The following is a 20,042-nucleotide window of genomic DNA, read 5'->3' on the forward strand; positions in this document are numbered from 1 at the left end:
GTGATGAGGATGTTAGGAGATTACCGGGTGACCTGGACAAGTTAGGTGAGTGGTCAGATGCATGGCAGATGCACTTTAATGTGGATAAATGGATGCTTATCCACTTTGGTGGCAAGAACAGGAAGGCAGATTACTACCTAAATGGAATCAATTTCGGTCAAGGGACAGTACAGAGAGATCTGGGGGTTCTTGTACACCGCTCAATGAAGGTAAGCATGCAGGTACAGCAGGTAGTGAAGAAGGCTAATAGCATGCTGGCCTTCATAACAAGAGGGATTGAGTACAGAAGCAAAGAGGTTCTTCTGCAGGTGTACAGGGCCCTGGTGAGACCACACCTGGAGTACTGTGTGCAGTTCTGGTCTCCAAATTTGAGGAGAGACATTCTGGCTATTGAGGGAGTGCAGCGTAGGTTGACGAGGTCAATTCCTGGAATGGCGGGATTACCTTACACTGAAAGACTGGAGCGACTGGGCTTGTGTACCCTTGAGTTTAGAAGACTGAGAGGGGATCTGGTTGAGACATATAAGATTATCAAAGGATTGGACACTCTGGCGGCAGGAAACGTGAGTGCCGAAACAGGGGACACAGCTTAAAAATACGGGGTAGACCGTTTAGGACAGAGATGAGGAGAAACGTCTTCACCCAGAGAGTGGTGGCTGTGTGGAATGCTCTGCCCCAGAGGGCAGTGGAGGCCCAGTCTCTGGATTCATTGAAGAAAGAGTTGGACAGAGCTCTCAAGGATAGTGGAATCAAGGCTTATGGAGATAAGGCAGGAACAGGATACTGATTAAGGATGATCAGCCATGATCATATTGAATGGTGGTGCAGGCTCCAAGGGCAGAATGGCCAACTCCTGCACCTATTGTCTATTGTCCTCCTTTCCTGACTGCCAGCCGCAGACAGCGTGCAGCCCCAATCCCTTTCTTTCCGTCTTTCTTGCTGATTTTGGCAGCGCTCCGCTCTCCTCCCCTCCCTGTCTCCTGCCTGCAGGAGACTGATGCCAGGCACAGCGGCAGCAAAAATAACCTGTCGCTGCATTGCGTGCGTGGCCCAACACGAGTGCAGAGGGGTGACTTGAGCAGCCCCTGCTGGCGGAAAAAGCCTACTGCACCTGGTATTCCCAGGCAGTCTTCCATCCAAGTACTAACCAGGCCTGAGTCTGCTTAGCTTCCGAGATCAGGCGTTTTCAGACTAGTATGGCCGTAGGCACAGGCTCCTGCCTTTTCCCCCCACTTCAAGGCGTGCTGGCCAGCCACATTTTCTTTGCTGCTCTTTCTCTTGATCCCCTTTGTTTTTTTTTTCTCTCTTTTCTCTTTGCTCTTTCTCCTCCGTGCGTGCTTCACTCCCTCCCTCCCTCCCTCCAGATAGCCCTTGCCCACCAGGCTCCTGTCGTCTCCCACATCCCCACACAGGCCAACTGCAAAACCTCCCCCTGCTTCATAGGGCTGCAGCCTGCATTCTCTCATCCTTCCACACTCCTCCACGCCTCCATTTCGGAATGGCAGGCAATGACCAGTGGGGTACCGCAGGGATCAGTACTGGGACCGCAGCTTTTTACAATATATGTTCATGATATAGAAGATGCTATTAGCAATAACATTAGCAAATTTGCTGATGATACTGAGCTGGGTGGCAGGGTGAAATGTGATGAGGATGTTAGGAGATTACCGGGTGACCTGGACAAGTTAGGTGAGTGGTCAGATGCATGGCAGATGCACTTTAATGTGGATAAATGGATGCTTATCCACTTTGGTGGCAAGAACAGGAAGGCAGATTACTACCTAAATGGAATCAATTTCGGTCAAGGGACAGTACAGAGAGATCTGGGGGTTCTTGTACACCGCTCAATGAAGGTAAGCATGCAGGTACAGCAGGTAGTGAAGAAGGCTAATAGCATGCTGGCCTTCATAACAAGAGGGATTGAGTACAGAAGCAAAGAGGTTCTTCTGCAGGTGTACAGGGCCCTGGTGAGACCACACCTGGAGTACTGTGTGCAGTTCTGGTCTCCAAATTTGAGGAGAGACATTCTGGCTATTGAGGGAGTGCAGCGTAGGTTGACGAGGTCAATTCCTGGAATGGCGGGATTACCTTACACTGAAAGACTGGAGCGACTGGGCTTGTGTACCCTTGAGTTTAGAAGACTGAGAGGGGATCTGGTTGAGACATATAAGATTATCAAAGGATTGGACACTCTGGCGGCAGGAAACGTGAGTGCCGAAACAGAGGACACAGCTTAAAAATACGGGGTAGACCGTTTAGGACAGAGATGAGGAGAAACGTCTTCACCCAGAGAGTGGTGGCTGTGTGGAATGCTCTGCCCCAGAGGGCAGTGGAGGCCCAGTCTCTGGATTCATTGAAGAAAGAGTTGGACAGAGCTCTCAAGGATAGTGGAATCAAGGCTTATGGAGATAAGGCAGGAACAGGATACTGATTAAGGATGATCAGCCATGATCATATTGAATGGTGGTGCAGGCTCCAAGGGCAGAATGGCCAACTCCTGCACCTATTGTCTATTGTCCTCCTTTCCTGACTGCCAGCCGCAGACAGCGTGCAGCCCCAATCCCTTTCTTTCCGTCTTTCTTGCTGATTTTGGCAGCGCTCCGCTCTCCTCCCCTCCCTGTCTCCTGCCTGCAGGAGACTGATGCCAGGCACAGCGGCAGCAAAAATAACCTGTCGCTGCATTGCGTGCGTGGCCCAACACGAGTGCAGAGGGGTGACTTGAGCAGCCCCTGCTGGCGGAAAAAGCCTACTGCACCTGGTATTCCCAGGCGGTCTCCCATCCAAGTACTAACCAGGCCTGAGTCTGCTTAGCTTCTGAGATCAGACGAGATCGGGCGTTTTCAGACTAGTATGGCGGTAAGCGCTGGCTGCTGCCTTTTCTCCCCACTTCAAGGCGTGCTGGCCAGCCACATTTTCTTTGCTGCTTTTTCTCTTGATCCCCTTTGGTTTTTTTTTCTCTCTTTTCTCTTTGCTCTTTCTCCTCCGTGCGTGCTTCCCTCCCTCCCTCCCTCCCTCCAGCTAGCCCTTGCCCACCAGGCTCCTGTCGTCTCCCACATCCCCACACAGGCCAACTGCAAAACCTCCCCCTGCTTCATCGGGCTGCAGCCTGCATTCTCTCATCCTTCCACACTCCTCCACGCCTCCATTTCGGAATGGCAGGCAGTGACCAGTGGGGTACCGCAGGGATCAGTACTGGGACCGCAGCTTTTTACAATATATGTTCATGATATAGAAGATGCTATTAGCAATAACATTAGCAAATTTGCTGATGATACTGAGCTGGGTGGCAGGGTGAAATGTGATGAGGATGTTAGGAGATTACCGGGTGACCTGGACAAGTTAGGTGAGTGGTCAGATGCATGGCAGATGCACTTTAATGTGGATAAATGGATGCTTATCCACTTTGGTGGCAAGAACAGGAAGGCAGATTACTACCTAAATGGAATCAATTTCGGTCAAGGGACAGTACAGAGAGATCTGGGGGTTCTTGTACACCGCTCAATGAAGGTAAGCATGCAGGTACAGCAGGTAGTGAAGAAGGCTAATAGCATGCTGGCCTTCATAACAAGAGGGATTGAGTACAGAAGCAAAGAGGTTCTTCTGCAGGTGTACAGGGCCCTGGTGAGACCACACCTGGAGTACTGTGTGCAGTTCTGGTCTCCAAATTTGAGGAGAGACATTCTGGCTATTGAGGGAGTGCAGCGTAGGTTGACGAGGTCAATTCCTGGAATGGCGGGATTACCTTACACTGAAAGACTGGAGCGACTGGGCTTGTGTACCCTTGAGTTTAGAAGACTGAGAGGGGATCTGGTTGAGACATATAAGATTATCAAAGGATTGGACACTCTGGCGGCAGGAAACGTGAGTGCCGAAACAGAGGACACAGCTTAAAAATACAGGGTAGACCGTTTAGGACAGAGATGAGGAGAAACGTCTTCACCCAGAGAGTGGTGGCTGTGTGGAATGCTCTGCCCCAGAGGGCAGTGGAGGCCCAGTCTCTGGATTCATTGAAGAAAGAGTTGGACAGAGCTCTCAAGGATAGTGGAATCAAGGCTTATGGAGATAAGGCAGGAACAGGATACTGATTAAGGATGATCAGCCATGATCATATTGAATGGTGGTGCAGGCTCCAAGGGCAGAATGGCCAACTCCTGCACCTATTGTCTATTGTCCTCCTTTCCTGACTGCCAGCCGCAGACAGCGTGCAGCCCCAATCCCTTTCTTTCCCTCTTTCTTGCTGATTTTGGCAGCGCTCCGCTCTCCTCCCCTCCCTGTCTCCAGGAGACTGATGCCAGGCACAGCGGCAGCAAAAATAACCTGTCGCTGCATTGCGTGCGTGGCCCAACACGAGTGCAGAGGGGTGACTTGAGCAGCCCCTGCTGGCGGAAAAAGCCTACTGCACCTGGTATTCCCAGGCGGTCTCCCATCCAAGTACTAACCAGGCCTGAGTTTGCTTAGCTTCCGAGATCAGACGAGATCGGGCGTTTTCAGACTAGTATGGCCGTAGGCGCTGGCCCCTGCCTTTTCTCCCCACTTCAAGGCGTGCTGGCCAGCCACATTTTCTTTGCTGCTCTTTCTCTTGATCCCCTTTGTTTTTTTTTCTCTCTTTTCTCTTTGCTCTTTCTCCTCCGTGCGTGCTTCACTCCCTCCCTCCCTCCCTCCAGATAGCCCTTGCCCACCAGGCTCCTGTCGTCTCCCACATCCCCACACAGGCCAACTGCAAAACCTCCCCCTGCTTCATAGGGCTGCAGCCTGCATTCTCTCATCCTTCCACACTCCTCCACGCCTCCATTTCGGAATGGCAGGCAGTGACCAGTGGGGTACCGCAGGGATCAGTACTGGGACCGCAGCTTTTTACAATATATGTTCATGATATAGAAGATGCTATTAGCAATAACATTAGCAAATTTGCTGATGATACTGAGCTGGGTGGCAGGGTGAAATGTGATGAGGATGTTAGGAGATTACCGGGTGACCTGGACAAGTTAGGTGAGTGGTCAGATGCATGGCAGATGCACTTTAATGTGGATAAATGGATGCTTATCCACTTTGGTGGCAAGAACAGGAAGGCAGATTACTACCTAAATGGAATCAATTTCGGTCAAGGGACAGTACAGAGAGATCTGGGGGTTCTTGTACACCGCTCAATGAAGGTAAGCATGCAGGTACAGCAGGTAGTGAAGAAGGCTAATAGCATGCTGGCCTTCATAACAAGAGGGATTGAGTACAGAAGCAAAGAGGTTCTTCTGCAGGTGTACAGGGCCCTGGTGAGACCACACCTGGAGTACTGTGTGCAGTTCTGGTCTCCAAATTTGAGGAGAGACATTCTGGCTATTGAGGGAGTGCAGCGTAGGTTGACGAGGTCAATTCCTGGAATGGCGGGATTACCTTACACTGAAAGACTGGAGCGACTGGGCTTGTGTACCCTTGAGTTTAGAAGACTGAGAGGGGATCTGGTTGAGACATATAAGATTATCAAAGGATTGGACACTCTGGCGGCAGGAAACGTGAGTGCCGAAACAGGGGACACAGCTTAAAAATACGGGGTAGACCGTTTAGGACAGAGATGAGGAGAAACGTCTTCACCCAGAGAGTGGTGGCTGTGTGGAATGCTCTGCCCCAGAGGGCAGTGGAGGCCCAGTCTCTGGATTCATTGAAGAAAGAGTTGGACAGAGCTCTCAAGGATAGTGGAATCAAGGCTTATGGAGATAAGGCAGGAACAGGATACTGATTAAGGATGATCAGCCATGATCATATTGAATGGTGGTGCAGGCTCCAAGGGCAGAATGGCCAACTCCTGCACCTATTGTCTATTGTCCTCCTTTCCTGACTGCCAGCCGCAGACAGCGTGCAGCCCCAATCCCTTTCTTTCCGTCTTTCTTGCTGATTTTGGCAGCGCTCCGCTCTCCTCCCCTCCCTGTCTCCTGCCTGCAGGAGACTGATGCCAGGCACAGCGGCAGCAAAAATAACCTGTCGCTGCATTGCGTGCGTGGCCCAACACGAGTGCAGAGGGGTGACTTGAGCAGCCCCTGCTGGCGGAAAAAGCCTACTGCACCTGGTATTCCCAGGCAGTCTTCCATCCAAGTACTAACCAGGCCTGAGTCTGCTTAGCTTCCGAGATCAGGCGTTTTCAGACTAGTATGGCCGTAGGCACAGGCTCCTGCCTTTTCCCCCCACTTCAAGGCGTGCTGGCCAGCCACATTTTCTTTGCTGCTCTTTCTCTTGATCCCCTTTGTTTTTTTTTTCTCTCTTTTCTCTTTGCTCTTTCTCCTCCGTGCGTGCTTCACTCCCTCCCTCCCTCCCTCCAGATAGCCCTTGCCCACCAGGCTCCTGTCGTCTCCCACATCCCCACACAGGCCAACTGCAAAACCTCCCCCTGCTTCATAGGGCTGCAGCCTGCATTCTCTCATCCTTCCACACTCCTCCACGCCTCCATTTCGGAATGGCAGGCAATGACCAGTGGGGTACCGCAGGGATCAGTACTGGGACCGCAGCTTTTTACAATATATGTTCATGATATAGAAGATGCTATTAGCAATAACATTAGCAAATTTGCTGATGATACTGAGCTGGGTGGCAGGGTGAAATGTGATGAGGATGTTAGGAGATTACCGGGTGACCTGGACAAGTTAGGTGAGTGGTCAGATGCATGGCAGATGCACTTTAATGTGGATAAATGGATGCTTATCCACTTTGGTGGCAAGAACAGGAAGGCAGATTACTACCTAAATGGAATCAATTTCGGTCAAGGGACAGTACAGAGAGATCTGGGGGTTCTTGTACACCGCTCAATGAAGGTAAGCATGCAGGTACAGCAGGTAGTGAAGAAGGCTAATAGCATGCTGGCCTTCATAACAAGAGGGATTGAGTACAGAAGCAAAGAGGTTCTTCTGCAGGTGTACAGGGCCCTGGTGAGACCACACCTGGAGTACTGTGTGCAGTTCTGGTCTCCAAATTTGAGGAGAGACATTCTGGCTATTGAGGGAGTGCAGCGTAGGTTGACGAGGTCAATTCCTGGAATGGCGGGATTACCTTACACTGAAAGACTGGAGCGACTGGGCTTGTGTACCCTTGAGTTTAGAAGACTGAGAGGGGATCTGGTTGAGACATATAAGATTATCAAAGGATTGGACACTCTGGCGGCAGGAAACGTGAGTGCCGAAACAGAGGACACAGCTTAAAAATACGGGGTAGACCGTTTAGGACAGAGATGAGGAGAAACGTCTTCACCCAGAGAGTGGTGGCTGTGTGGAATGCTCTGCCCCAGAGGGCAGTGGAGGCCCAGTCTCTGGATTCATTGAAGAAAGAGTTGGACAGAGCTCTCAAGGATAGTGGAATCAAGGCTTATGGAGATAAGGCAGGAACAGGATACTGATTAAGGATGATCAGCCATGATCATATTGAATGGTGGTGCAGGCTCCAAGGGCAGAATGGCCAACTCCTGCACCTATTGTCTATTGTCCTCCTTTCCTGACTGCCAGCCGCAGACAGCGTGCAGCCCCAATCCCTTTCTTTCCGTCTTTCTTGCTGATTTTGGCAGCGCTCCGCTCTCCTCCCCTCCCTGTCTCCTGCCTGCAGGAGACTGATGCCAGGCACAGCGGCAGCAAAAATAACCTGTCGCTGCATTGCGTGCGTGGCCCAACACGAGTGCAGAGGGGTGACTTGAGCAGCCCCTGCTGGCGGAAAAAGCCTACTGCACCTGGTATTCCCAGGCGGTCTCCCATCCAAGTACTAACCAGGCCTGAGTCTGCTTAGCTTCTGAGATCAGACGAGATCGGGCGTTTTCAGACTAGTATGGCGGTAAGCGCTGGCTGCTGCCTTTTCTCCCCACTTCAAGGCGTGCTGGCCAGCCACATTTTCTTTGCTGCTTTTTCTCTTGATCCCCTTTGGTTTTTTTTTCTCTCTTTTCTCTTTGCTCTTTCTCCTCCGTGCGTGCTTCCCTCCCTCCCTCCCTCCCTCCAGCTAGCCCTTGCCCACCAGGCTCCTGTCGTCTCCCACATCCCCACACAGGCCAACTGCAAAACCTCCCCCTGCTTCATCGGGCTGCAGCCTGCATTCTCTCATCCTTCCACACTCCTCCACGCCTCCATTTCGGAATGGCAGGCAGTGACCAGTGGGGTACCGCAGGGATCAGTACTGGGACCGCAGCTTTTTACAATATATGTTCATGATATAGAAGATGCTATTAGCAATAACATTAGCAAATTTGCTGATGATACTGAGCTGGGTGGCAGGGTGAAATGTGATGAGGATGTTAGGAGATTACCGGGTGACCTGGACAAGTTAGGTGAGTGGTCAGATGCATGGCAGATGCACTTTAATGTGGATAAATGGATGCTTATCCACTTTGGTGGCAAGAACAGGAAGGCAGATTACTACCTAAATGGAATCAATTTCGGTCAAGGGACAGTACAGAGAGATCTGGGGGTTCTTGTACACCGCTCAATGAAGGTAAGCATGCAGGTACAGCAGGTAGTGAAGAAGGCTAATAGCATGCTGGCCTTCATAACAAGAGGGATTGAGTACAGAAGCAAAGAGGTTCTTCTGCAGGTGTACAGGGCCCTGGTGAGACCACACCTGGAGTACTGTGTGCAGTTCTGGTCTCCAAATTTGAGGAGAGACATTCTGGCTATTGAGGGAGTGCAGCGTAGGTTGACGAGGTCAATTCCTGGAATGGCGGGATTACCTTACACTGAAAGACTGGAGCGACTGGGCTTGTGTACCCTTGAGTTTAGAAGACTGAGAGGGGATCTGGTTGAGACATATAAGATTATCAAAGGATTGGACACTCTGGCGGCAGGAAACGTGAGTGCCGAAACAGAGGACACAGCTTAAAAATACAGGGTAGACCGTTTAGGACAGAGATGAGGAGAAACGTCTTCACCCAGAGAGTGGTGGCTGTGTGGAATGCTCTGCCCCAGAGGGCAGTGGAGGCCCAGTCTCTGGATTCATTGAAGAAAGAGTTGGACAGAGCTCTCAAGGATAGTGGAATCAAGGCTTATGGAGATAAGGCAGGAACAGGATACTGATTAAGGATGATCAGCCATGATCATATTGAATGGTGGTGCAGGCTCCAAGGGCAGAATGGCCAACTCCTGCACCTATTGTCTATTGTCCTCCTTTCCTGACTGCCAGCCGCAGACAGCGTGCAGCCCCAATCCCTTTCTTTCCCTCTTTCTTGCTGATTTTGGCAGCGCTCCGCTCTCCTCCCCTCCCTGTCTCCTGCCTGCAGGAGACTGATGCCAGGCACAGCGGCAGCAAAAATAACCTGTCGCTGCATTGCGTGCGTGGCCCAACACGAGTGCAGAGGTGTGACTTGAGCAGCCCCTGCTGGCTGAAAAAGCCTACTGCACCTGGTATTTCCAGGCGGTCTCCCATCCAAGTACTAACCAGGCCTGAGTCTGCTTAGCTTCCGAGATCAGACGAGAATGGGCTTTTTCAGACTAGTATGGCCGTAGGTGCTGGCTCCTCCCTTTTCTCCCCACTTCAAGGCGTGCTGGCCAGCCACATTTTCTTTGCTGCTCTTTCTCTTGATCCCCTTTGTTTTTTTTTTCTCTCTTTTCTCTTTGCTCTTTCTCCTCCGTGCGTGCTTCCCTCCCTCCCTCCAGCTAGCCCTTGCCCACCAGGCTCCTGTCGTCTCCCACATCCCCACACAGGCCAACTGCAAAACCTCCCCCTGCTTCATAGGGCTGCAGCCTGCATTCTCTCATCCTTCCACACTCCTCCACGCCTCCATTTCGGAATGGCAGGCAGTGACCAGTGGGGTACCGCAGGGATCAGTACTGGGACCGCAGCTTTTTACAATATATGTTCATGATATAGAAGATGCTATTAGCAATAACATTAGCAAATTTGCTGATGATACTGAGCTGGGTGGCAGGGTGAAATGTGATGAGGATGTTAGGAGATTACCGGGTGACCTGGACAAGTTAGGTGAGTGGTCAGATGCATGGCAGATGCACTTTAATGTGGATAAATGGATGCTTATCCACTTTGGTGGCAAGAACAGGAAGGCAGATTACTACCTAAATGGAATCAATTTCGGTCAAGGGACAGTACAGAGAGATCTGGGGGTTCTTGTACACCGCTCAATGAAGGTAAGCATGCAGGTACAGCAGGTAGTGAAGAAGGCTAATAGCATGCTGGCCTTCATAACAAGAGGGATTGAGTACAGAAGCAAAGAGGTTCTTCTGCAGGTGTACAGGGCCCTGGTGAGACCACACCTGGAGTACTGTGTGCAGTTCTGGTCTCCAAATTTGAGGAGAGACATTCTGGCTATTGAGGGAGTGCAGCGTAGGTTGACGAGGTCAATTCCTGGAATGGCGGGATTACCTTACACTGAAAGACTGGAGCGACTGGGCTTGTGTACCCTTGAGTTTAGAAGACTGAGAGGGGATCTGGTTGAGACATAGAAGATTATCAAAGGATTGGACACTCTGGCGGCAGGAAACGTGAGTGCCGAAACAGAGGACACAGCTTAAAAATACGGGGTAGACCGTTTAGGACAGAGATGAGGAGAAACGTCTTCACCCAGAGAGTGGTGGCTGTGTGGAATGCTCTGCCCCAGAGGGCAGTGGAGGCCCAGTCTCTGGATTCATTGAAGAAAGAGTTGGACAGAGCTCTCAAGGATAGTGGAATCAAGGCTTATGGAGATAAGGCAGGAACAGGATACTGATTAAGGATGATCAGCCATGATCATATTGAATGGTGGTGCAGGCTCCAAGGGCAGAATGGCCAACTCCTGCACCTATTGTCTATTGTCCTCCTTTCCTGACTGCCAGCCGCAGACAGCGTGCAGCCCCAATCCCTTTCTTTCCGTCTTTCTTGCTGATTTTGGCAGCGCTCCGCTCTCCTCCCCTCCCTGTCTCCAGGAGACTGATGCCAGGCACAGCGGCAGCAAAAATAACCTGTCGCTGCATTGCGTGCGTGGCCCAACACGAGTGCAGAGGGGTGACTGGAGCAGCCCCTGCTGGCGGAAAAAGCCTACTGCATCTGGTATTCCCAGGCGGTCTCCCACCCAAGTACTAACCAGGCCTGAGTCTGCTTAGTTTCCGAGATCAGACGTTTTCAGACTAGTATGGCCGCAGGCGCTGGCTCCTGCCTTTTCTCCCGACTTCAAGGCGTGCTGGCCAGCCACATTTTCTTTGCTGCTCTTTCTCTTGATCCCCTTTGTTTTTTTTTTCTCTCTTTTCTCTTTGCTCTTTCTCCTCCGTGCGTGCTTCCCTCCCTCCCTCCCTCCAGCTAGCCCTTGCCCACCAGGCTCCTGTCGTCTCCCACATCCCCACACAGGCCGACTGCAAAACCTCCCCCTGCTTCATAGGGCTGCAGCCTGCATTCTCTCATCCTTCCACACTCCTCCACGCCTCCATTTCGGAATGGCAGGCAGTGACCAGTGGGGTACCGCAGGGATCAGTACTGGGACCGCAGCTTTTTACAATATATGTTCATGATATAGAAGATGCTATTAGCAATAACATTAGCAAATTTGCTGATGATACTGAGCTGGGTGGCAGGGTGAAATGTGATGAGGATGTTAGGAGATTACCGGGTGACCTGGACAAGTTAGGTGAGTGGTCAGATGCATGGCAGATGCACTTTAATGTGGATAAATGGATGCTTATCCACTTTGGTGGCAAGAACAGGAAGGCAGATTACTACCTAAATGGAATCAATTTCGGTCAAGGGACAGTACAGAGAGATCTGGGGGTTCTTGTACACCGCTCAATGAAGGTAAGCATGCAGGTACAGCAGGTAGTGAAGAAGGCTAATAGCATGCTGGCCTTCATAACAAGAGGGATTGAGTACAGAAGCAAAGAGGTTCTTCTGCAGGTGTACAGGGCCCTGGTGAGACCACACCTGGAGTACTGTGTGCAGTTCTGGTCTCCAAATTTGAGGAGAGACATTCTGGCTATTGAGGGAGTGCAGCGTAGTTTGACGAGGTCAATTCCTGGAATGGCGGGATTACCTCTACACTGAAAGACTGGAGCGACTGGGCTTGTGTACCCTTGAGTTTAGAAGACTGAGAGGGGATCTGGTTGAGACATAGAAGATTATCAAAGGATTGGACACTCTGGCGGCAGGAAACGTGAGTGCCGAAACATAGGACACAGCTTAAAAATACGGGGTAGACCGTTTAGGACAGAGATGAGGAGAAACGTCTTCACCCAGAGAGTGGTGGCTGTGTGGAATGCTCTGCCCCAGAGGGCAGTGGAGGCCCAGTCTCTGGATTCATTGAAGAAAGAGTTGGACAGAGCTCTCAAGGATAGTGGAATCAAGGCTTATGGAGATAAGGCAGGAACAGGATACTGATTAAGGATGATCAGCCATGATCATATTGAATGGTGGTGCAGGCTCCAAGGGCAGAATGGCCAACTCCTGCACCTATTGTCTATTGTCCTCCTTTCCTGACTGCCAGCCGCAGACAGCGTGCAGCCCCAATCCCTTTCTTTCCCTCTTTCTTGCTGATTTTGGCAGCGCTCCGCTCTCCTCCCCTCCCTGTCTCCAGGAGACTGATGCCAGGCACAGCGGCAGCAAAAATAACCTGTCGCTGCATTGCGTGCGTGGCCCAACACGAGTGCAGAGGGGTGACTGGAGCAGCCCCTGCTGGCGGAAAAAGCCTACTGCACCTGGTATTCCCAGGCGGTCTCCCATCCAAGTACTAACCAGGCCTGAGTCTGCTTAGTTTCCGAGATCAGACGAGATCGGGCGTTTTCAGACTAGTAGGCGCTGGCTCTTGCCTTTTCTCCCCACTTCAAGGCGTGCTGGCCAGCCACATTTTCTTTGCTGCTCTTTCTCTTGATCCCCTTTGTTTTTTTTTTCTCTCTTTTCTCTTTGCTCTTTCTCCTCCGTGCGTGCTTCCCTCCCTCCCTCCCTCCAGCTAGCCCTTGCCCACCAGGCTCCTGTCGTCTCCCACATCCCCACACAGGCCAACTGCAAAACCTCCCCCTGCTTCATAGGGCTGCAGCCTGCATTCTCTCATCCTTCCACACTCCTCCACGCCTCCATTTCGGAATGGCAGGCAGTGACCAGTGGGGTACCGCAGGGATCAGTACTGGGACCGCAGCTTTTTACAATATATGTTCATGATATAGAAATGCTATTAGCAATAACATTAGCAAATTTGCTGATGATACTGAGCTGGGTGGCAGGGTGAAATGTGATGAGGATGTTAGGAGATTACCGGGTGACCTGGACAAGTTAGGTGAGTGGTCAGATGCATGGCAGATGCACTTTAATGTGGATAAATGGATGCTTATCCACTTTGGTGGCAAGAACAGGAAGGCAGATTACTACCTAAATGGAATCAATTTCGGTCAAGGGACAGTACAGAGAGATCTGGGGGTTCTTGTACACCGCTCAATGAAGGTAAGCATGCAGGTACAGCAGGTAGTGAAGAAGGCTAATAGCATGCTGGCCTTCATAACAAGAGGGATTGAGTACAGAAGCAAAGAGGTTCTTCTGCAGGTGTACAGGGCCCTGGTGAGACCACACCTGGAGTACTGTGTGCAGTTCTGGTCTCCAAATTTGAGGAGAGACATTCTGGCTATTGAGGGAGTGCAGCGTAGGTTGACGAGGTCAATTCCTGGAATGGCGGGATTACCTTACACTGAAAGACTGGAGCGACTGGGCTTGTGTACCCTTGAGTTTAGAAGACTGAGAGGGGATCTGGTTGAGACATATAAGATTATCAAAGGATTGGACACTCTGGCGGCAGGAAACGTGAGTGCCGAAACAGAGGACACAGCTTACAAATACGGGGTAGACCGTTTAGGACAGAGATGAGGAGAAACGTCTTCACCCAGAGAGTGGTGGCTGTGTGGAATGCTCTGCCCCAGAGGGCAGTGGAGGCCCAGTCTCTGGATTCATTGAAGAAAGAGTTGGACAGAGCTCTCAAGGATAGTGGAATCAAGGCTTATGGAGATAAGGCAGGAACAGGATACTGATTAAGGATGATCAGCCATGATCATATTGAATGGTGGTGCAGGCTCCAAGGGCAGAATGGCCAACTCCTGCACCTATTGTCTATTGTCCTCCTTTCCTGACTGCCAGCCGCAGACAGCGTGCAGCCCCAATCCCTTTCTTTCCGTCTTTCTTGCTGATTTTGGCAGCGCTCCGCTCTCCTCCCCTCCCTGTCTCCAGGAGACTGTTGCCAGGCACAGCGGCAGCAAAAATAACCTGTCGCTGCATTGCATGCGTGGCCCAACACGAGTGCAGAGGGGTGACTTGAGCAGCCCCTGCTGGCGGAAAAAGCCTACTGCACCTGGTATTCCCAGGCGGCCTCCCATCCAAGTACTAACCAGGCCTGAGTTTGCTAAGCTTGCGAGATCAGACGAGATCGGGCGTTTTCAGACTAGTATGGCCGTAGGCGCTGGCCCCTGCCTTTTCTCCCCACTTCAAGGCGTGCTGGCCAGCCACATTTTCTTTGCTGCTCTTTCTCTTGATCCCCTTTGTTTTTTTTTCTCTCTTTTCTCTTTGCTCTTTCTCCTCCGTGCGTGCTTCCCTCCCTCCCTCCCTCCAGCTAGCCCTTGCCCACCATGCTCCTGTCGTCTCCCACATCCCCACACAGGCCAACTGCAAAACCTCCCCCTGCTTCATAGGGCTGCAGCCTGCATTCTGTCATCCTTCCACACTCCTCCACGCCTCCATTTCGGAATGGCAGGCAGTGACCAGTGGGGTACCGCAGGGATCAGTACTGGGACCGCAGCTTTTTACAATATATGTTCATGATATAGAAGATGCTATTAGCAATAACATTAGCAAATTTGCTGATGATACTGAGCTGGGTGGCAGGGTGAAATGTGATGAGGATGTTAGGAGATTACCGGGTGACCTGGACAAGTTAGGTGAGTGGTCAGATGCATGGCAGATGCACTTTAATGTGGATAAATGGATGCTTATCCACTTTGGTGGCAAGAACAGGAAGGCAGATTACTACCTAAATGGAATCAATTTCGGTCAAGGGACAGTACAGAGAGATCTGGGGGTTCTTGTACACCGCTCAATGAAGGTAAGCATGCAGGTACAGCAGGTAGTGAAGAAGGCTAATAGCATGCTGGCCTTCATAACAAGAGGGATTGAGTACAGAAGCAAAGAGGTTCTTCTGCAGGTGTACAGGGCCCTGGTGAGACCACACCTGGAGTACTGTGTGCAGTTCTGGTCTCCAAATTTGAGGAGAAACATTCTGGCTATTGAGGGAGTGCAGCGTAGGTTGACGAGGTCAATTCCTGGAATGGCGGGATTACCTTACACTGAAAGACTGGAGCGACTGGGCTTGTGTACCCTTGAGTTTAGAAGACTGAGAGGGGATCTGGTTGAGACATAGAAGATTATCAAAGGATTGGACACTCTGGCGGCAGGAAACGTGAGTGCCGAAACAGAGGACACAGCTTAAAAATACGGGGTAGACTGTTTAGGACAGAGATGAGGAGAAACGTCTTCACCCAGAGAGTGGTGGCTGTGTGGAATGCTCTGCCCCAGAGGGCAGTGGAGGCCCAGTCTCTGGATTCATTGAAGAAAGAGTTGGACAGAGCTCTCAAGGATAGTGGAATCAAGGCTTATGGAGATAAGGCAGGAACAGGATACTGATTAAGGATGATCAGCCATGATCATATTGAATGGTGGTGCAGGCTCCAAGGGCAGAATGGCCAACTCCTGCACCTATTGTCTATTGTCCTCCTTTCCTGACTGCCAGCCGCAGACAGCGTGCAGCCCCAATCCCTTTCTTTCCGTCTTTCTTGCTGATTTTGGCAGCGCTCCGCTCTCCTCCCCTCCCTGTCTCCAGGAGACTGATGCCAGGCACAGCGGCAGCAAAAATAACCTGTCGCTGCATTGCGTGCGTGGCCCAACACGAGTGCAGAGGGGTGACTGGAGCAGCCCCTGCTGGCGGAAAAAGCCTACTGCACCTGGTATTCCCAGGCGGTCTCCCATCCAAGTACTAACCAGGCCTGAGTCTGCTTAGCTTCCGAGATCAGATGAGATCGGGCGTTTTCAGACTAGTATGGCCGCAGGCGCTGGCTCCTCCCTTTTCTCCCCACTTCAAGGCGTGCTGGCCAGCCACATTTTCTTTGCTGCTCTTTCTCTTGATCCCCTTTGTTTTTTTTTTCTCTCTTTTCTCTTTGCTCTTTCTCCTCCGTGCGTGCTTCCCTCCCTCCCTCCAGCTAGCCCTTGCCCACCAGGCTCCTGTCGTCTCCCACATCCCCACACAGGCCAACTGCAAAACCTCCCCCTGCTTCATAGGGCTGCAGCCTGCATTCTCTCATCCTTCCACACTCCTCCACGCCTCCATTTCGGAATGGCAGGCAGTGACCAGTGGGGTACCGCAGGGATCAGTACTGGGACCGCAGCTTTTTACAATATATGTTCATGATATAGAAGATGCTATTAGCAATAACATTAGCAAATTTGCTGATGATACTGAGCTGGGTGGCAGGGTGAAATGTGATGAGGATGTTAGGAGATTACCGGGTGACCTGGACAAGTTAGGTGAGTGGTCAGATGCATGGCAGATGCACTTTAATGTGGATAAATGGATGCTTATCCACTTTGGTGGCAAGAACAGGAAGGCAGATTACTACCTAAATGGAATCAATTTCGGTCAAGGGACAGTACAGAGAGATCTGGGGGTTCTTGTACACCGCTCAATGAAGGTAAGCATGCAGGTACAGCAGGTAGTGAAGAAGGCTAATAGCATGCTGGCCTTCATAACAAGAGGGATTGAGTACAGAAGCAAAGAGGTTCTTCTGCAGGTGTACAGGGCCCTGGTGAGACCACACCTGGAGTACTGTGTGCAGTTCTGGTCTCCAAATTTGAGGAGAGACATTCTGGCTATTGAGGGAGTGCAGCGTAGGTTGACGAGGTCAATTCCTGGAATGGCGGGATTACCTTACACTGAAAGACTGGAGCGACTGGGCTTGTGTACCCTTGAGTTTAGAAGACTGAGAGGGGATCTGGTTGAGACATATAAGATTATCAAAGGATTGGACACTCTGGCGGCAGGAAACGTGAGTGCCGAAACAGAGGACACAGCTTAAAAATACGGGGTAGACCGTTTAGGACAGAGATGAGGAGAAACGTCTTCACCCAGAGAGTGGTGGCTGTGTGGAATGCTCTGCCCCAGAGGGCAGTGGAGGCCCAGTCTCTGGATTCATTGAAGAAAGAGTTGGACAGAGCTCTCAAGGATAGTGGAATCAAGGCTTATGGAGATAAGGCAGGAACAGGATACTGATTAAGGATGATCAGCCATGATCATATTGAATGGTGGTGCAGGCTCCAAGGGCAGAATGGCCAACTCCTGCACCTATTGTCTATTGTCCTCCTTTCCTGACTGCCAGCCGCAGACAGCGTGCAGCCCCAATCCCTTTCTTTCCGTCTTTCTTGCTGATTTTGGCAGCGCTCCGCTCTCCTCCCCTCCCTGTCTCCTGCCTGCAGGAGACTGATGCCAGGCACAGCGGCAGCAAAAATAACCTGTCGCTGCATTGCGTGCGTGGCCCAACACGAGTGCAGAGGGGTGACTTGAGCAGCCCCTGCTGGCGGAAAAATCCTACTGCACCTGGTATTCCCAGGCGGTCTCCCATCCAAGTACTAACCAGGACTGAGTCTGCTTAGCTTCCGAGATCAGACGAGACGGGGGTTCTCAGACTAGTATGGCCGTAGGCGCTGGCTCCTGCCTTTTCTCCCCACTTCAAGGCGTGCTGGCCAGCCACATTTTCTTTGCTGCTCTTTCTCTTGATCCCCTTTGTTTTTTTTTTCTCTCTCTTCTCTTTGCTCTTTCTCCTCCGTGCGTGCTTCCCTCCCTCCCTCCAGCTAGCCCTTGCCCACCAGGCTCCTGTCGTCTCCCACATCCCCACACAGGCCAACTGCAAAACCTCCCCCTGCTTCATAGGGCTGCAGCCTGCATTCTCTCATCCTTCCACACTCCTCCACGCCTCCATTTCGGAATGGCAGGCAGTGACCAGTGCGGTACCGCAGGGATCAGTACTGGGACCGCAGCTTTTTACAATATATGTTCATGATATAGAAGATGCTATTAGCAATAACATTAGCAAATTTGCTGATGATACTGAGCTGGGTGGCAGGGTGAAATGTGATGAGGATGTTAGGAGATTACCGGGTGACCTGGACAAGTTAGGTGAGTGGTCAGATGCATGGCAGATGCACTTTAATGTGGATAAATGGATGCTTATCCACTTTGGTGGCAAGAACAGGAAGGCAGATTACGACCTAAATGGAATCAATTTCGGTCAAGGGACAGTACAGAGAGATCTGGGGGTTCTTGTACACCGCTCAATGAAGGTAAGCATGCAGGTACAGCAGGTAGTGAAGAAGGCTAATAGCATGCTGGCCTTCATAACAAGAGGGATTGAGTACAGAAGCAAAGAGGTTCTTCTGCAGGTGTACAGGGCCCTGGTGAGACCACACCTGGAGTACTGTGTGCAGTTCTGGTCTCCAAATTTGAGGAGAAACATTCTGGCTATTGAGGGAGTGCAGCGTAGGTTGACGAGGTCAATTCCTGGAATGGCGGGATTACCTTACACTGAAAGACTGGAGCGACTGGGCTTGTGTACCCTTGAGTTTAGAAGACTGAGAGGGGATCTGGTTGAGACATAGAAGATTATCAAAGGATTGGACACTCTGGCGGCAGGAAACGTGAGTGCCGAAACAGAGGACACAGCTTAAAAATACGGGGTAGACTGTTTAGGACAGAGATGAGGAGAAACGTCTTCACCCAGAGAGTGGTGGCTGTGTGGAATGCTCTGCCCCAGAGGGCAGTGGAGGCCCAGTCTCTGGATTCATTGAAGAAAGAGTTGGACAGAGCTCTCAAGGATAGTGGAATCAAGGCTTATGGAGATAAGGCAGGAACAGGATACTGATTAAGGATGATCAGCCATGATCATATTGAATGGTGGTGCAGGCTCCAAGGGCAGAATGGCCAACTCCTGCACCTATTGTCTATTGTCCTCCTTTCCTGACTGCCAGCCGCAGACAGCGTGCAGCCCCAATCCCTTTCTTTCCGTCTTTCTTGCTGATTTTGGCAGCGCTCCGCTCTCCTCCCCTCCCTGTCTCCAGGAGACTGATGCCAGGCACAGCGGCAGCAAAAATAACCTGTCGCTGCATTGCGTGCGTGGCCCAACACGAGTGCAGAGGGGTGACTGGAGCAGCCCCTGCTGGCGGAAAAAGCCTACTGCACCTGGTATTCCCAGGCGGTCTCCCATCCAAGTACTAACCAGGCCTGAGTCTGCTTAGCTTCCGAGATCAGATGAGATCGGGCGTTTACAGACTAGTATGGCCGCAGGCGCTGGCTCCTCCCTTTTCTCCCCACTTCAAGGCGTGCTGGCCAGCCACATTTTCTTTGCTGCTCTTTCTCTTGATCCCCTTTGTTTTTTTTTTCTCTCTTTTCTCTTTGCTCTTTCTCCTCCGTGCGTGCTTCCCTCCCTCCCTCCAGCTAGCCCTTGCCCACCAGGCTCCTGTCGTCTCCCACATCCCCACACAGGCCAACTGCAAAACCTCCCCCTGCTTCATAGGGCTGCAGCCTGCATTCTCTCATCCTTCCACACTCCTCCACGCCTCCATTTCGGAATGGCAGGCAGTGACCTGTGGGGTACCGCAGGGATCAGTACTGGGACCGCAGCTTTTTACAATATATGTTCATGATATAGAAGATGCTATTAGCAATAACATTAGCAAATTTGCTGATGATACTGAGCTGGGTGGCAGGGTGAAATGTGATGAGGATGTTAGGAGATTACCGGGTGACCTGGACAAGTTAGGTGAGTGGTCAGATGCATGGCAGATGCACTTTAATGTGGATAAATGGATGCTTATCCACTTTGGTGGCAAGAACAGGAAGGCAGATTACTACCTAAATGGAATCAATTTCGGTCAAGGGACAGTACAGAGAGATCTGGGGGTTCTTGTACACCGCTCAATGAAGGTAAGCATGCAGGTACAGCAGGTAGTGAAGAAGGCTAATAGCATGCTGGCCTTCATAACAAGAGGGATTGAGTACAGAAGCAAAGAGGTTCTTCTGCAGGTGTACAGGGCCC

At 51.2% G+C, this 20,042-nt stretch overlaps 5 non-coding genes and 7 pseudogenes across 5 annotated transcripts; all 12 read right to left on the reverse strand.

The window, feature by feature from the left end:
• Positions 1 to 1,099: 1,099 nt before the first annotated feature.
• On the reverse strand, positions 1,100 to 1,208 carry LOC140472536 (5S ribosomal RNA; annotated as a pseudogene).
• Positions 1,209 to 2,743: 1,535 nt separating this feature from the next.
• LOC140469849 (5S ribosomal RNA) lies at positions 2,744 to 2,862 on the reverse strand. Its single transcript, XR_011956235.1, has one exon. It is a non-coding gene; the product is annotated as a 5S ribosomal RNA (ribosomal RNA).
• A 1,528-nt stretch (positions 2,863 to 4,390) lies between these two features.
• Positions 4,391 to 4,509, reverse strand: LOC140468430 (5S ribosomal RNA). Its single transcript, XR_011955645.1, has one exon. It is a non-coding gene; the product is annotated as a 5S ribosomal RNA (ribosomal RNA).
• A 1,534-nt stretch (positions 4,510 to 6,043) lies between these two features.
• LOC140472547 (5S ribosomal RNA) lies at positions 6,044 to 6,152 on the reverse strand (annotated as a pseudogene).
• A 1,535-nt stretch (positions 6,153 to 7,687) lies between these two features.
• On the reverse strand, positions 7,688 to 7,806 carry LOC140469860 (5S ribosomal RNA). Its single transcript, XR_011956236.1, has one exon. It is a non-coding gene; the product is annotated as a 5S ribosomal RNA (ribosomal RNA).
• A 1,535-nt stretch (positions 7,807 to 9,341) lies between these two features.
• On the reverse strand, positions 9,342 to 9,460 carry LOC140472028 (5S ribosomal RNA; annotated as a pseudogene).
• A 1,520-nt stretch (positions 9,461 to 10,980) lies between these two features.
• Positions 10,981 to 11,089, reverse strand: LOC140472814 (5S ribosomal RNA; annotated as a pseudogene).
• Positions 11,090 to 12,614: 1,525 nt separating this feature from the next.
• LOC140472227 (5S ribosomal RNA) lies at positions 12,615 to 12,731 on the reverse strand (annotated as a pseudogene).
• Positions 12,732 to 14,248: 1,517 nt separating this feature from the next.
• Positions 14,249 to 14,367, reverse strand: LOC140471647 (5S ribosomal RNA; annotated as a pseudogene).
• A 1,523-nt stretch (positions 14,368 to 15,890) lies between these two features.
• Positions 15,891 to 16,009, reverse strand: LOC140475691 (5S ribosomal RNA). Its single transcript, XR_011960184.1, has one exon. It is a non-coding gene; the product is annotated as a 5S ribosomal RNA (ribosomal RNA).
• A 1,527-nt stretch (positions 16,010 to 17,536) lies between these two features.
• LOC140472071 (5S ribosomal RNA) lies at positions 17,537 to 17,654 on the reverse strand (annotated as a pseudogene).
• A 1,520-nt stretch (positions 17,655 to 19,174) lies between these two features.
• On the reverse strand, positions 19,175 to 19,293 carry LOC140475772 (5S ribosomal RNA). The gene has a single exon (XR_011960261.1). It is a non-coding gene; the product is annotated as a 5S ribosomal RNA (ribosomal RNA).
• Positions 19,294 to 20,042: the final 749 nt, after the last annotated feature.

The sequence above is a fragment of the Chiloscyllium punctatum genome, chromosome 3 (genome assembly GCF_047496795.1).
Source record: "Chiloscyllium punctatum isolate Juve2018m chromosome 3, sChiPun1.3, whole genome shotgun sequence".
Taxonomy (NCBI): domain Eukaryota; kingdom Metazoa; phylum Chordata; class Chondrichthyes; order Orectolobiformes; family Hemiscylliidae; genus Chiloscyllium; species Chiloscyllium punctatum.